We start from the raw sequence: 16,953 nt of genomic DNA, 5'->3' as shown, positions 1-16,953 counted from the left end.
GCAATGGAAGCTATTGCAGATATGTCTCCTTTGCTTGGACTGCATAACATCGCCCTCAGAATTTTAGAAATATGATAGTCTGCCTCATACACATGGCTTGATTTTTTTGACATCTTATTCATGCTAAAGTCATTGGGATCACTTACATATCCAGCTGTGAGCTGAGAGTGTCGGAAGCTAAATCAATCTGGCTCTTACTAAATCAGGGGTGGGTGCCTTTTTTCAGCACATTAGAAATAGATTAGCAGTAGGCAGGTTTCAGTATATATATACACACACCTCTGACTAACAGATGCTGGGGATGACTCATAGCTCCTGGGAAGATGGGCTGTGCAGTAGCTAAGAATGTGAATTATGAGCCAAGAAGTCCCTGCATCATCCCCTCAGCTGCACAGTCACAAGGTAGTCTTAGGCAAGCCACCACATCTGAGCCTCAGCTCATTTGGAATAATAGTACTGAACTTCCTTACAGGGATGTTGTTTCATTTATAGAGCTGTTGTGTAAAGGTGAAGGTAAAGGACGGTTAAGTCCAGTCAAAGGCGACTATGGGGTAGCAGCGCTCATCTCATTTTCAGGCTGAGGGAGCCGGCGTTTGTCCACAGACAGCTTTCCAGGTCATGTGGCCAGCAGGACTAAACTGCTTCTGGTGCAATGGAACACCGTGATGGAAACCAGAGTGCACGGAAACACTGTTTACCTTCCTGTCACAGCAGTACCTATTTATCTACTTGCACTGGTGTGCTTTTGACCTGCTAGGTTGGCAGGAGTTGGGACAGAGCAAAGGGAACTCACCCTGTCCTGGGGATTCAAACCGCCAACCTTCTGATCAGCAAGCAAAAAAAAGAGTCAGTGGTTTAGACCACAGTGCCACCCACCTCTCTGTTGTGTGCAAACACTTCCAAATGCCTAGTGTTTTTCAGAGCTAGAGGCAGGTCATATTAGAATACATATGCAAGGCTACCTCAAAGAAGTTCATGGCAGAGTACATACAGTCCTTCTCCACTTTTTATCTTCTTTATAACCCTCCTGAGTGTCCTGAACTCCTGGCCTACCTGGCAGAAAGTCAGTATGTCGAGTCCAAATGCTGTACCCTGCTTACTACACATTTTAAAAAGAGGGAAAAACAAGTGAAGGGTCCAGGTGCAGGAGCACACCTGAGGGAAGCCTACCTGCTCTGTCAGTCCTGCCCCAAGGTCAGTCCTGTGTCCAAGCCTGCCTGCCGTTGGCCAATCAGGCAGCCAGGCTTGGATCCAGAGCCTGATAGGTGGAAGGGGCATTACGCCCCCTCCATTTGCTCAGGTAGGACTCCAACCCTTACATCTCCTTCATCGAGTCCACAGGAAACCTCTGCTGTCCTTTTCAGACTATTGGCCCAACTTGCTCAGTATTGTATACAGTGATTGGCAAAGTCTCTCTGGAATTTGACATTGGACTTTCCCAGCCCTGCTTATTTATTGATCAAATTTGTTTCCTGTCCTTTATCCCAAACGAGTCCAGGGCAGCAATGTCAGTGCGTCAAAACAGCATGACTTTAAATAAAACCAAAACACTTTAAAAACTGTTACAAACCATCTAAAACATTTAGAACCACTAAAAATATTTTTTTAAGCTAATTTCCAGGGATTGAATTTGGGACTTTCTACTCACAAAACAAAGAATCTACCACTGAGCCAAATCCTATACAGACAAAGAAACAGTTAGGCTAGAACTTATGTAGTTAAGAGGGCTGAATTTGGCACAGGAGTGCCCTCTGGCGCCTAAAACCACTGGATCATTTTGGAAATTGGTATTGATATGCTGATGACAATGTAGTGTGTGCACTCGGAGGATGACCTCCAAACCATCCTAAATATCTTCGCATAAGCTTACGTAAAGCTTGGCCTGTCGCTCAAAATCCAAAAAACCAAAGTGCTGCACCAACAAGCACAAAACAACCCCTCTGCAGCACCATAAATCCAAATGAATGGTGAAATGTTGGGAAATGTTGATCACTTCGCCTGCCTGGGCAGTTACCTTTCCACAAGGGCTGACATTGATGCCAAAATCCAGCATCGCCTGAGCTCTGCAAGTGCAGCTTTCTCCCGATTGAAGTGCAGAGTTTTTGAGGACTGGGACATTTGCAGGGAAACCAAAATGCTTGTTTACAAAGCTATTGTACTACCAACCTTAGTGTATGCTTTTGAAACATGGACCACTTACAAACGCCATCTCCAACTCCTTGAAAGATTCCATCAATGGTGTCTCCAAAGAATTTTACACATCACTTGAGAAGACAGGCAAACTAATGTCAGTGTACTGGAAGAAGCAAAGATCACCAGTGTCAAAGCAACATTTCTTCAACATCAGCTTTGTTGGATTGGTCATGTGTGAATGCTTGATTGTCGTCTTCCAAAGCAACTACTCTATTCCAAACTTAAAAATAGAAAGCGTAATGCTGGTGGTCAACAAAAGAGGTTTAAAGACACTCTCCAGGGGTAGGCAACCTAAGGCCCATGGGCCGGATGCAGCCCAATTACCTTCTCAATCTGGCCTATGGACGGTCCGGAAATCAGCGCGTTTTTACATGAGTAGAATGTGTCCTTTTAGTTAAAATGCATCTCTGGGTTATTTGTGGGGCATATGAATTTGTTCATTATTTTTTTTCAAAATATAGTCTGGCCTACTGCATGGTCTGAGGGACGGTGGACCGGCCCCCTGCTGAAAAAGGTTGCTGACCCCTGACTCTCTCAAGGCAATTTTTTTTAAAAAATAGTATATACACCAACAACTGGGAAATGCTGGCCTGTGAGTACTCCAATTGGTGAGCAGCCTTTACCAAAGGTGTCATGAACTTTGGAGAAACTCAAACTCAGGACAAAAGGGAGAAATGTGCTAAGAGGAAGGTACACTTGGCAAACCCTCACTGAGATCACCTCCCGTCTGGAAACCTATGTCCTCACTGTGGAAGGATGTGTGGATCCAGAATTGGCCTCCACGGTCACTGTTAAAAGCATGTTCAAGGAAGACAGTCTTACTTGGATACGAGGGATCACCAAAGGAAAAGGTCATTTTTGAAATTGGTATCCTGTGCTTTCCCACTCAAAAATGCCCCCCCAACGTATCCCAAATGTACATTTATTACTAAATTCATTGCACATATATTTCCTTGGGACTGTGGATCTATTGTGGCAATACTGAATTTCTAGTGGAGGGAAATGAAAAGAGACAAATCTCACAAAGTATTGAAAGGAATTGTATAAAGGAATAAAAGCAGTCCAATTTTCTGTTGTGCCTAACACATTTCAAGCATAACAACCCTTTATCATAGCTGATTATAATGCCATCCCAGGTTCCTTTGGGTGGAATATCAAACAAACAAACAAACAAACAAACAGTGACTCCCTGTCTCCTCAGCGAGTTTCTTTGTCTTTGGGGAGTTCTGTTTTTGTTTTGCTTTTTAAAAGGATGTAATTTTGACATGTGAACACATTCAAGTAAATATCTCTCCACAGAAAAGAAGTGCTAGGTGAATATTCTGCTACCTGAAACTCCTGTGTTCAAATATGAGCTTGAGTATTAGAATGCTTGTTATGAAGTGAGGAATTATTTTCTATATTGTTGGAAAAGTTAGATGCCTCCCCCTCTCTCTGCTGAGCGGTGAGAAGAGCCCAGGGCCTGTGTTCCTTTGAGAATTGAGACACGGCAGAGTCTTAGCTTTAAGAAATGTGGTTTATTCACCTATTTACACCTTCAGTCAGCACTGAGGAAGTCCGGACCTTACAGCATGGTCATTTCAAGAGGGGCTTGTCCCTCACAGCAATGCAGCCCTGGAGTCCAAGGCATCTCTCCCAACCAGCCTTCAGCCAGCCTGCCCAAAATGGAGACCAGTCTTCCTTCCTTCCTTTTTTCTCCCCAGAACATCTTGCTCAAAAGCTCTCTTTTTTCTGTCACTTCAAACACACACCCCAACACTTTGGCAACATCTGTCTCCCCAGGCCAAAGGATTCCTCTCAGGTGGTCCATCGACCCCTTTTGTCATGTTAACAGATTTGCTCTTTGCTAGGCCAACCAGGCTGGTTTACATAAGCCAGCCTAGGGATTCCTTGTCTGGCACAGCTCTGCAGCTTGTACCTCCATCCATATCCCAATTCATCAAAATCCTACCATTTATTAATTTCTAGGGTTTATCTGTAACAATGTATGCTAGGTTTAAGAATACTGAGCTGGATGGAAGAAGAGTCTACAGTGGTAGCTCGGTTCTCAAACACCTTGGTTCTTAAATGCTGAAAACCTGGAAGTAAGTGTTCTAGTTTTCAAACATTTTCTGGAAGCTGAACGTCTGACGCAGCTGTTGGCTGTTGTTTCTGGGGCACTTGCGCCAATCAGAAGCTGTGCCTTGGTTTTCGAACATTTTAGAAGTCAAAGAAACTTCTGGAACAGATTAAGTTTGGCGCTTATGCTTTTGCTATTTATTTTGCGTTTTTGTTTTTGAGGCTTTTTCGGTTAATTTGTTTTTGTGACTGTGTGGAACCCAGTTCAGCTACTGATTGATGGATTGTGAGACTGCGGAACTGGATAAAAGCCCACCATCCAAACAATGACTATCATCAGTGCAATGTAAATGTTTTAAGTTTTTGTATCAAACTAGTATCTATTTTATTGAATGACATTGTATACATTGTAGCAGCCTTTGGCTATAAGTCATAAACTTGACTGACTGACTATCATCAGTGCAGGTAAGAAAAAAAAGTAATTTTAATTTTTATCATTTACAATACTGTCTTATTTGTTTTATAGTACAGTCCATTGCTTATTGCTTTCATTTTATGGATCAATGGTCTTGTTAGATAGTAAAATTCATGTTAAATTGCTGTTTAAGGGGTTGTTTTTAAAAGTCTGGAACAGATTAAACCGTTTTGCATTACTTTCTATGGGAAAGCATGCCTTGGTTTTGGAATGCTTTGGTTTTGGAAGGGACTTCCGTAACAGATTAAGTTTGAGAACCAAGGTACCACTGTATTGCATAAGGCAGTTTCCTATGTACATGTGGAACTGAAAGCAAATTATGTCCGGAGACAGCATTCTCCAGGAAAACTTCCAGTGTATGCATTGTAATTCAGTAGTGAGGAACATGAGAAGCTATTTTGTGTATGAATTTAGGTTTACAAAGAGCTTCCAGTGTGTATGAGGCTTCATGATTCTTGCAAGTTGTGGGACTCACATATAACAAATAGGTGTTTTTATTTATTAAGGAGGAAAAAACCCCACAACCCAGAAATATACTAAACTCTCTCTCTCCCTTCTCTGTGCTTGAGAAGAGAAATGCCTACCATTATATAAGACGGTTATGTCAATTAAGCATCAATTGACAGTTAAAAGTGCATTTATTGAAATTTAATAGGAAAGATGATGTGTAATCAAGTTTAAATTTATAAGACACAAATATAATTAGATTTTCAACACATAAAAATTGTAAGGAATATTTAGACACTTAATTAGAATTTAAAAAGCCAGCAATATCAAGTTAATAATTGTGACAACTAATAGAGTATCTATCTAAATGTCAGTTATTTTATTAATTGATATTTAATTTGCCATAGACTGCCTTGGCAAATGTTAATTAAATGCCAGAAAATTCCTTACAATTTTAACATATTAATAATCCTAAATTATGTCTTTATTGCCCACATAATTGTGAGTTAATTACGCAGCAACCAGATTCACTCTCCCTTTTACTAAATGCTCAATAGGAGATGCTCCCCCCCTTTTTTTTACAGGTCAATAAGCTAACTTTCCTTTTTTTTAAGCTCACTAGCTTATTTGCTACAAAAGCAGAGTATAAGCAAGACATGCGCTGCTTGAGCAGTACCGAAACCATCATTCACAAAACAGTTCCTCATTTGATACAATGAGATTTGAACCAGGCACTCTTTCGTCGTGTTAGAATGTAGTTTCATGCATTAATCAGAAAACATAGGCAAAGCTGGGAATTCCCAACTAGATGGACAACTGAAGGATCACAGGTGGTAATAGCAATAGTAGTAATAATAAAATACAGTGGTGCCTCGCAAGACGAAAAGAATCCGTTCCGCGAGTCTCTTGGTCTAGCGGTTTTTTCGTCTTGCGAAGCAACCCTATTAGCGGATTAGCACTATTAGCGGTTTAGCGGCTATTAAAGGCTTAAGGGATTAGCGGATTAGCTGCTAAAAGGCTATTAGCAGCTTAGCGCCTTAGAAAAAGGGGGTGGGGAGCGGAAAAAAAGCACAATAATCGCAAGACATTTTCGTCTTGCGAAGCAAGCCCATAGGAAATTCGTTTTGCGAAGCAGCTCCAAAACGGAAAACCCTTTCGTCTAGCGGGTTTTCTGTCTTGCGAGGCATTCGTCTTGGGGGCACCACTGTATCACCTACTCTTCACCCTATGGTCCCAGGGAGGCTTACAACATTAAAACACAACATTGAAAACAGCTGAAAACAACTTTCAATCATAAAAATAAGGTGCATCCTAAAAATACTATCCTCGAATGTCAACAGGGATTTTGGCCCAGCTCATCATGGTGGTGGCTGTTTCTAAACTGGAGAAGTTAATACAGTCGTAGCTTGGAAGTCGAATGGAATCTGTTCCAGAAGTTCTTTCGACTTCCAAAACGTTCGGAAACCAAAGCACAGCTTCTGATTGGCTGCAGGAAGCTCTGTCCCAGAAAATTCTGGGACATCAGAGAATGTGAATAATATGTTTTAAAAATAGAAATGGAAGGGTTTTGCTCATGTTTGGACTTCTTAGTCCTCGGCAGTTCTTCTTTTCTAGAAAAATGTTTAGGGGTACACTCATTTTGACTCAAGAAAAACACCATTTTATAGTTCAAATTGGGAAAAATAAATACAGTAAAAAGACAAAAGGACAAAGATTCACAAAATGTTTAGGGGTATGCGTCCCCTTACATCCCCTCAGAAAAAAAGCACTGATTCTCAGCATTGGGTGATTCTTTAGTTCATCTCTGCTTCCATGTTTTTTAAAAGTTATTTTTATTAAAGGATTGTCATAGTCAACAAGGGTACATATAATGTCTCTGTTTTCAATTCATAGAGTCCTTTCTACAGATCCGTTACATTCATTGTGAGACATTACATTCATTGCGAGGTTGGTGGGGATAAAGAATTGGAGAGTGGGGGAGAGAAAAAAAGGAGGTCGTGATCTTTCATTGTTACTTAGCGTATGTGCAGAGTTTTTGTGTCAGCATTGCGAGGCTAGTTTGCTTTTGTTTGCTTGTTTGCTTTTTTTGTTATTTGTTTGTTTTTTACAAAGACAATACCTCAATGACAACTAAACATGAACTAACAGCACATTGTCTAACATCACACACACTTTTGACTTCCGATTCACCTCATTGTGCTTTCCACATATTCTTAACTGTTACGCATTTCCTGTTACATCTGTTACATATCCAGAAATTACTCTACATTTATAGTTTTCCTTAATATTCAAGATTCAATCTAGACCTGTCAGGAGATTGGCATTCCCACAATATTATTTTAGATAGGCTTTAAATGTTATCCATTCTTTACACACTTTCTGGTCTGAGTTTCCTCTTATTCTCCCAGTCATTTTTGCAGGTTCCAAGTATTCCATCATCTTCATGATGGTGAAGATGTTTGTTTGCTTTCGTTGGTGGTGTGAGAGGTTGGAGAGCCACGAGGATGGTTGGTTGACACTGTTTCTGGGCAGGAGTCGAGCAGAGGGAGACTATGGGCTGCTGCAGAACCATCTCTATACCTTTCAACATGTCACCCTGCAAAACCAGGACACGCCCTGCACAAGTCATGTGACCCGTGCAAAGCCACAGTGCCCCAAAATGGGATGTCCTCACCCAGGTTGCATCTTCAGCGACCCAAGTAAGGCATCTGCTCCTGTGTGCCCCACTGGGACAGGGCGACAGATGCCTCAAAATACTGGTTGCCTGACTTCATCTTCAGACCCTTCTGATAGCTCCTACTATAATATACTCTAAACTTGTTTAATTAGAGGGAGAAAATTAGCAGTTCAAAACAAAACCCAATAAAGAAAGGACTTAAATTATGCATTTAAAAAAGATTGCTATGCAAAGGCCACGATATATAGGCTGCTTTCCTACTACATGAATGATTATTTAAGAGAGGCATGCACTAATGTAATGTATAAATGAGGAAACAAAGCATTATTTCCACCCCTATGTTAAAGATTATAATCATCTACTACACGAAGGGTATCTGGAATAAATAAGCAAAGAGAAAGAAATTAGGGCTATTAGACTCTGATGCTGACTACTATGTATCAAGCTCATGAAAGTCAAGACTTACTTTTCCTGAACATGGATTTTTGCAAAAGCTTTTCAGCTGCCTGGAGACAAAAGCTGTAATTATCATTATTAACTCAGCCCAATCTACCAGTCAGCAAGTCCAGAAAGAGAAAGAGAAACCCACATTTTGTTCTTCTGCTTCCTTGCTGTATACTACAGCAAAACACACGTGCTCTCGCTCTCTCCATATTTTCTAGGATGTGCAGAATCTCATTGATAAATTCTGCTAGTCTTCTCGTTTTGCTTCCTGGGTTTATTTTTATCGCTCCCACCTAACAAGAACTTCCAACTATCATCTTGAAATTTCCCTTTAGGCAAAGTTCAGGAACAACACTAGTACCAGGCTTTGTTCCTGCCTGTTTTTAGATGTCTCCCCCAAATATTGTGATTTAGACAGCCTTTGCAGTATGAAATTCTTTCTAGCAACTACCCTCTTGGCAATTCCACCTTCCTCAGAGGTTTGGGGTGGCGATGGCCTAAAAGAAATCATTCTCTGTGGCAGCCACTAAGGAGTGAAATTCCTTTCTCACAGAAGTGCATTTGGCACCTTTATTATACAACTTTTGGTGAATGCTGAACATAGACATTTGTACATAGGACTTCGACAACTGAGATATGTGTTTTCAAGGCCCTTCCTATTCCTGTGACTCTATTTGTCTTAGCTGCCCTGGGTTTGCTGGGGTCTTTTTTTACTGATGTTGTCATTGATGTGTTTATTGCTCATACTGTAATTTTGCAGGGTGTGTATTACTTTGCTGAATTTTTAAAAAATAAAAGCATACCCTCCAACATTTCCCTATTTTCCAGGGGCAGTCCCAGATTTACAGAAGCCATCCCGGTTTCTGATATGTTCCTAGAATGTTCCACTTTTCCTTAGGACGACCCTATTTTCATCAGAAAAATGTTGGAGGGTATGGAATTATGACAAACCTCGACAGCATCTTAAAAAGCATCTTAAAAAGCATCTTAAAAAGCAGAGACATCACCTTGCCAACAAAGGTCTGTATAGAGGTCTGTATAGTTAAAGCTATGGTTTTTCCAGTAGTGGTGTATGGAAGTGATAGCTGGACCATAAAGAAGGCCGATTGCCAAAGAATTGATGCTTTTGAATTATGGTGCTGGAGGAGACTCTTGAGAGTCCCATGGACTGCAAGAAGATTAAACCTATCCATTCTTAAGGAAATCAGCCCTGAGTTCTCACTGGAAGGACAGATCCTGAAGCTGAGGCTCCAATACTTTGGCCACATCATGAGAAGAGAAGACTCCCTGGAAAAGACCCTCAAGGAGAAGGGGACAACAGAGGACGAGATGGTTGGATAGTGTTCTCGAAGCTACGAACATGAGTTTGACCAAACTGCAGGAGGCAGTGGAAGACAGGAGTGCCTGGCGTGCTCTGGTCCATGGGGTCACGAAGAGTCAGACACGACTAAACGACTAAACAACAACAACAATTTTCATTGGAGAAATGTTGGAGGGTATGAAACTGGTTACTAGACTAGATGAGCCTTTGGTGTAATCCAACGATTTTTCTTGCGGTCATAAATCCTGAGTATGCAAGCCTGTTCATTGTTACTGAAGTTGCTTTGGTTAACAGTTTGCTTAACAGCTATAATAAAGATCAAAGTATGCATTTTCCCTTCATTTTTAAGTGGTTAAACCAATGGGATACATACACAAACACATCATACAAGACTGAAGTTGGTCCACCTCTGCTATAGAGACATAAATCCCTGACTCAGGTTCATGCATCTGCAGAACATATGGTGATTGTTAGCTTATAACTCTGGAGGGAATAAGCAGCTACTGCAATGCTTTCTAGGATTTTACAGGATATATAGCTGGATCTCACAAAATGAGCTCAAAGAACAACATTGGTTGTTGTTTTATTTATTTTTTTAAAAAACCCTGTATTGACTATTTCCACCAGCATCTTAAGAAACGTATTTATCTTTGTGAATAAATAATTTCCAAACATTTTGTTGATAATCCCACCAAAAATGAAGTAAAAATAAAACTGTGGAATCCCGGGTAGAAATGTTATGTGGAGCTGCTTTTGCAGAAGAAATTTATTGTATTAGGCCACAGCTGTAAATTTTCTCCCTCCAATCCTATAAATTTCCTCTAAATGTTTAATGGTTTATAACTGTAATTATTCTTGTGTGCCAACATTAAACTTTAAAAAGTTTAATTTGGAGACTATTCGGAGAAACTCATCTTTTTTACAGCCTCATAAATAGTTCTTTGATGAAATGAGCAGAGGCTCAGTGTCTGCCCTCGGTGAATACAAATGATATGGCGTCATTTATCACTTTACAGAAAGGGAGCTAATACTTTGATATCTCAAGTAATGCCCACCTCTGCCCCATTGCACAAGAACCCGGAGTTGGTGCAAAGTCACATTTCAGGGTGGGTAAACACAAGGCATGCTAGCAGTCGTTCCCAGGAATGGCACATGGCCAGAAACAAAGGAAATAAAAAAATCAAGGCATCCGTGTGTCCCAAATATCAACCCAAACAAAAACGCTGTGTATACCTTTCTTATACAGTCATACCTCGGGCTACAGCTGCTTCAGAGTGCATTTTTTTGGGTTGCGGACCACCAAAACCCGGAAGTACCAGAACGGGTTACTTCTGGGTTTTGGTGGTCGCACATGCACAGAAGCGCTAAATCACATTTTGCGCATGCGCAGAAGCGCCGAATCGCAACCCGCGTGTGCTCAGACACGCAGACACGGGTTGCGAACGCTGCGGACTGAGAACGTGCATCCCGCACGGATCACGTTCACAGCCCGAGCACCTACTGTACCAAGTCAGGCAATTAGGCTGGGATCAGGGATGGCTCTTTTTTTAAATAAGAATTTTATTGGGTTTCACAGTTTTATAATCAACATATTCATCATAAACATACAACATAAAAATAAATGAATCCCTTTCTCCCGCCACCCAGTGACTTCCCTCAACTTCCCCTTTCTGGTTCTTTAAATATTCACTATTTCAGCTTCTATTGTTTTACCTTAATTTCAAAATACTTTCTCTAAATGCACTTCTCCATATCATTCATTCTTACGCTTAATTAATCCCCTCATTATTGTTTTTTATCTTTTGCACTCATTTTCTTGGTTGTAAGTGATTACTCAAACCCTGCTAGTGAGTCTATTTCTGCAAATACAACATAAACGGTTCCCAGGCTTTTTTGAAGTCTCCATTGTCTTTGTCTCTTAGTTTCCCTGTTAATTTAGTCATTTCAGCATATTCCGTAATTTTAGCTTGCCAGTCTTCTTTCGCTGGTGTCTTGCTGTCTTTCCGCTTTTGAGCTAGTAGAATCCTGGTGGCTGTTGTGACATACATAAATAAGTTCTTCAGCTCTTTTGGCAATTCTTGTCCTGTAATACCTTTTGGTTTTCTAACAAACATTATTTTAAACTTTTTTCATTTCATTATAAATCATTTCCCAATAATTTGTTTATAACTTTACAGTTCCGCCACATATGGTTAAATGTACCTTCTTTCTCTTTACACTTCTAACACTTATTTGAGCCTCAGGGATGGGTCTTAAGTTCAGTTTTCTACATTTCCATATCAAAATGTGATTATGAGCATGGCAAGGATTTATGTCGGGGGGCAGGGACACCCATCCTTTCCCACAACTGAGCTACCTGTGATTGGATGGGTCAGTTCCTGGAAGCCATGCCTATTGCTCAGTTGGGTTGCCAGTTGTGTCGCTAGAATGTGCCACAACTTCATCCAAGTGACCTCAGCAAGCATTTCCATTTCAAATGTTCTGATTATTTCTACTTTTAGCTAAGTATTTTTTATTTATATACTTGAGTTAGGGGAAACAGCTGTGTCCCCGCCCCTTTGGCTATAACCATGTATGTAATATTTTCTATAGATTGATGTTTATTTTTAATCTTTTTTTGTTCTTAACTGGCTTTTTTAACCTTTTAGGGTTTTATTGTTTTGTTTTATGTTTTTACATTGTTGTAAACTGCTGCGGTCAGCTCTCACCTGTGGCTCCTACAAGCTGTCAGCATTTGACAGTGGCCACCCCCCAGCAAATGACTTTGGCCATCCAAACGGCTCTCCAATGGGGCAGAATAACGCAGGAAACAAAGCCTTACAGGGAGCACTTGAATGAGTTGGGTATGTTTAGCCTGGAAAAGAGGAGACTGAGAGGAGATTTGACAGCCATCTTCAAATATCTCAAGGGCTGTCACATGGAGTAGGGAGCATGCTTGTTTTCTCCTGCTCTGGAGGGTAGGACTCGAACCAATAGCTTTGAGTTACAAGAAAGAAGATTCCAGCTCAACATTAGGAAAAACTTTCTGACAGTAGGAGCTGTTCAACAGTGGAACAGACTCCTACAAGAGGTGGTGGGTTCTCCTTCCTTGGAGGTTTTTAAGCAGAGGTTGGATGGCCATCTGTTAGGGATGCTTTAGCTGAGATTCCAGCATTGCAGGGGGTTGGACTAGATGACCTTTGGGTCCCTTACAATCCAGTATAAACCACCACTAACGCACTATGATTGCATCAATGGCATGTTGCTGAATACAGCCTCAAAAGTGCGGTGGGTCCTAAGCCTCTCACCTGTAGGCGAGGTAACTAATAATAATAATAATAATAATAATAAAGCAATAAAAGATCAATAATAATAATAATAATAATAATAATAATATTACTAGTAATAATAATAATATATTTATTATTTATATCCCAGACAACTGGCTGGGTTTCCCCAGTCACTCTGGGTGGCTCCCAACAGAATATTAAAATAATAATGATGATGATGATGATGATGATAATAATAATAAAGCAATAAAAGATCAAACATTAAAAACTTCCCTAAACAGGGCTGCTTTCAAATATCTTTTTTTTAATAGATGTTGTTTTTTTTTATTCTGTATAAATTTGGCATTATTATGTTATGAACCGCCCTGTGATCTTCGGATGAAGGGCAACGTACAAATTTAATAAATAAGTCAGGTTAACAAATTGGGAAAAGGTGCCCCCACTTTCAAAAATTATAATTAGCAAGCCAAATCAAAATCATCCCGTTCCTGATTGTAGTTCAGCACATGCTGGCGGATGCAAGAGGAGTCGGTCCAGGTGATGAAGTCCTCCATCGCCCGAGTCACCAAGAAGCTTCAGATATCTTCTAAAAGCCAGATAATTGATTATTTCCTTGACATCTGGTGGGAAGGCGTTCCACTGAGAAGGCCCTCTGCCTGATTCTCTGTAACCTCACATCTCGCAGTGAGGGAACCAGCTGAAGGCCCTTGGTGCTGGACCTTAGTGTCTGGGCTGAGCAATGGGGGTGGAGATGCTCCTTCAGGTATACTGGGCCAAGGCCGTTTAGGGCTTTCAAGGTCAGCACCAACACTTTGAATTGTACTCGGAAATGTACTGGAAGTCAGTGCGACCTGGATCTAAGTGACTTCAATGTCATATAGAACAAAAGCAGAAGACAAGCTGAAGGAATGAAGGAGGAAACTGCCATCACTGTTGTCTTGTGGGGCATCATGGGATAGCTGACTGGACAATCGGAGCGCAGAGTTCATAGAAGTGAGAAGTGCATGGCCTCTCACTTTCACCGACACAAGCTGTGCAAGTTTCCATGACAAGTATTGCTTTCCTGTTCTTAATTCCTCCTCAGGTGGTTTGCCTTCATGCCCAAAGTGTGTACTGTATAATTTTACAACGTGAAAGAATAGAAGAATGCAAGGAGCGTGTGAATACACCCCCAGGTTGCAATCTTAAAAACACTTCCTTAGATGCAAGTTCTGCTAAAATCAATGGGACTTACTTCCAAGTAAATATGTTGAGTACTGTGTGCCAATATCCTTAGGGTTTGATTTTAACTTTGGAACGAATGCTTTCCCCCGCTCCACAGTTCACCCTGCTGTTCCCAGACGCTTCAGGAGTCATAGAGCAGTATGTGATCTTCCATACCATATGTTCAGTCATAATAAGGAAGCCATATACGTGGTGGAAAGTTTTCTCTCCCTCCTCCCTATGTTACCTTTCCAAATGCTGTGCTGAATAAGACAGATGTCATTTCCTTTCCAGCCAGGTCTGGTGCTAATCGTTCCCTTCCCCCTCACCCCCCCCCATTTTTTTTTTTTTTGGCTTTTCATGGCTGCTTGAAAAATAACCTTTAAAAATGCTAATTTTTTCAGCTGACTTCAAAGGAACTTCAAAACTGCACCACACTTCTCATGGATATGTAAACAGAGAAGCAGAAGGTCTAGTATGTAAAAATGAAAAGGCACAGTGTGCAAACATTGCGATGTTATAGTTTTAACTGATTTTTAATTTTTTTGTATTGCACCTGCTTAGCAATTACTGCAGTTGAGTGGTATATAAACCGTTTAAATACACAAACTAGCATACGATATTTTAATAAACGCAGGCATCACGTGTTCCTTATTTTGTATGCCAGCAACCATGGGGTTCTGAACTTTTAGGCAGCCCCACATTTTATCTTTTTGCACAAATTAAGTGGTGTATAAATTTTATGAAATAAATAGAAAGGGCTTAAATTAGCAATAGATTGTGTTTTCTTTGATGCACAGCAGTTACGAAGAAGAGCGTCATTTCGCTGAAGTATCCCCCTTGCCACTTGAACCTCATTTAAATGAAAGTTTTACCACTATTAATCAGGGGGGAAAGCAACCTGCAATGTTTGGGTTTTTTGAAAAACAAAAACAAAGCAGGAATGAACATGCTTGCACAAGGGAGTTCTTAATTTCACGAAGCAAAGAAAATGTCCACCTCTCTGCTCCTTAATCTGCATGAGCAGGGAAAATTAAATTAAAAGGTAATTAGTTCAAGTTATTTATTGTTGATGAAAAAAAAATCAGCTCATTAGATTTTCCTCCTCTTTTTAATGATTGCACTCATGTAGGGGGAGAAAGATAACTAATAGTGACTTGGTAATGAATAATTTTCTCCAAGATTAACTGAAGATACCTGAAATGGCATCATTATCTTGGCAGAAAAATTATGACACGGTTGGCATTTCAGTTCGAATCAGAGAAATGTTCTATGGGCTTTCAAGGGAATGATTGAAGGTCATCAAAAGTACCCTGTTCTTTCTGTGACCTCTCACTAAACACACACTCACAGGCAACGCAGCTGCGACTGTATGGTTTAACCCCAACCTTGGAAGCATGGATGAATACAGCTACCATTTGTGAAAATGGCTCCATCAAGTGAAAAATTTCCCGCCAGTCACTGCTTTCCCTTCTGGCTGGCTGATATCTGGGCAGGGAAAATTGTTCAATTTGCTCTAAACATATGGTGGTTTCATGCAATACACATCCCTGCCAGTATAGTGGACAACTATCCATGCCACTGGAGGGGCATGTGAAGGGGACCTGTGGCATTTTCCAGGAGCTAGAAGAAGATGAAAAATGGACGGAGAAAATATGAAACCATGGCAGAATTTCATTATGAATGCAAAACTAGCCCCACTCCACTGCCATTGGAATGAAGAGGATAGTCAGTATATTGGATTAAATGCCATTGCTTCCAACTCCACTGTGAACAAAAAGGCAGCATAGATATTTCAGTGCAGGCACCTATAAGTATGAGTAAGGTAAAGGTAAAAGGACCCCTGACCATTAGGTTCAGTCGTGACCGACTCTGGGGTTGTGGCGCTCATCTCGCTTTATTGGCCAAAGGAGCCAGTGTACAGCTTCCAGGTCATGTGGCCAGCATGACTAAGCCACCTCTGGCGAACCAGAGTAGCACACGGAAACGCCGTTTACCTTCCCGCTGGAGCGGTACCTATTTATCTACTTGCACTTTGACGTGCTTTCAAACTGCTAGGTTGGCAGGAGATAAGTATGAGTATAATCGTTTAATTGACACTGAAATGAGGAATGTGTATTCCTGTACACTTGAATGTGGGGAAATTCCATTAAAGTATACTAAGTGGTCTCTGAACTCCTTGGTGGGCTGATAATTAACTATTGTTGTTTTCTGCTAGCCAACACGTGAGTTTTTACCTTAGATCAGGTGACAAAGGTATTTGGTTGCAAATCTCCATTTTGAAAGCGAGTTGCCTTGAGTCTTTGTCCCCAGGCTCTGTGGGGCTGGAAGGAAGGCTAATGGAGCCTGTGTGTGAGAGAGCTAAGTTTGTCAGCTCTGATTGTAAGTTCTTTTATTTCTAAGAAGACGAACCTGTGCTGGACTTGCACAAGATATTGTACGGAATTATTTGGATGTATCTTTGATGTTTTTGCTCTGTTTTGAAGTTCTGCAAGTAAGGCTTTTGAGTAATATCCAATAGGTCTGGATGATGCTTCACTGGGCTAGATAGGGGGTGGGAAATGTTACTGGACTCCAGCTGCCACCCTCCATCACCGTTGGTCATGCAGGTTGGGTCTGATGAGAGTTGATGTCCAGCAATGTCTGAAGGACCACAGGTTCCTCACCACTGGGCTATATCCTTTAGAGCTATGGGAAGCTCCCATACAACTTTATTTTAGGCTTACTGGCAGTAACAGACAGGTCTGGAGCCACCCTTCTCTTTCTGTGCCTCAGGATATTTTTTGGTGTTATGGTTCCATCTGAGCCTTCAGATTCAGAGCAGGAGGTACTGGAGGATAAAGACTCTGACTGCCCATACTTTTCC

This window comes from Podarcis tiliguerta, assembly GCF_965153285.1.
Source record: "Podarcis tiliguerta genome assembly, chromosome: 17".
NCBI classification, from domain to species: domain Eukaryota; kingdom Metazoa; phylum Chordata; class Lepidosauria; order Squamata; family Lacertidae; genus Podarcis; species Podarcis tiliguerta.
This window is presented reverse-complemented; position numbering follows the sequence as displayed.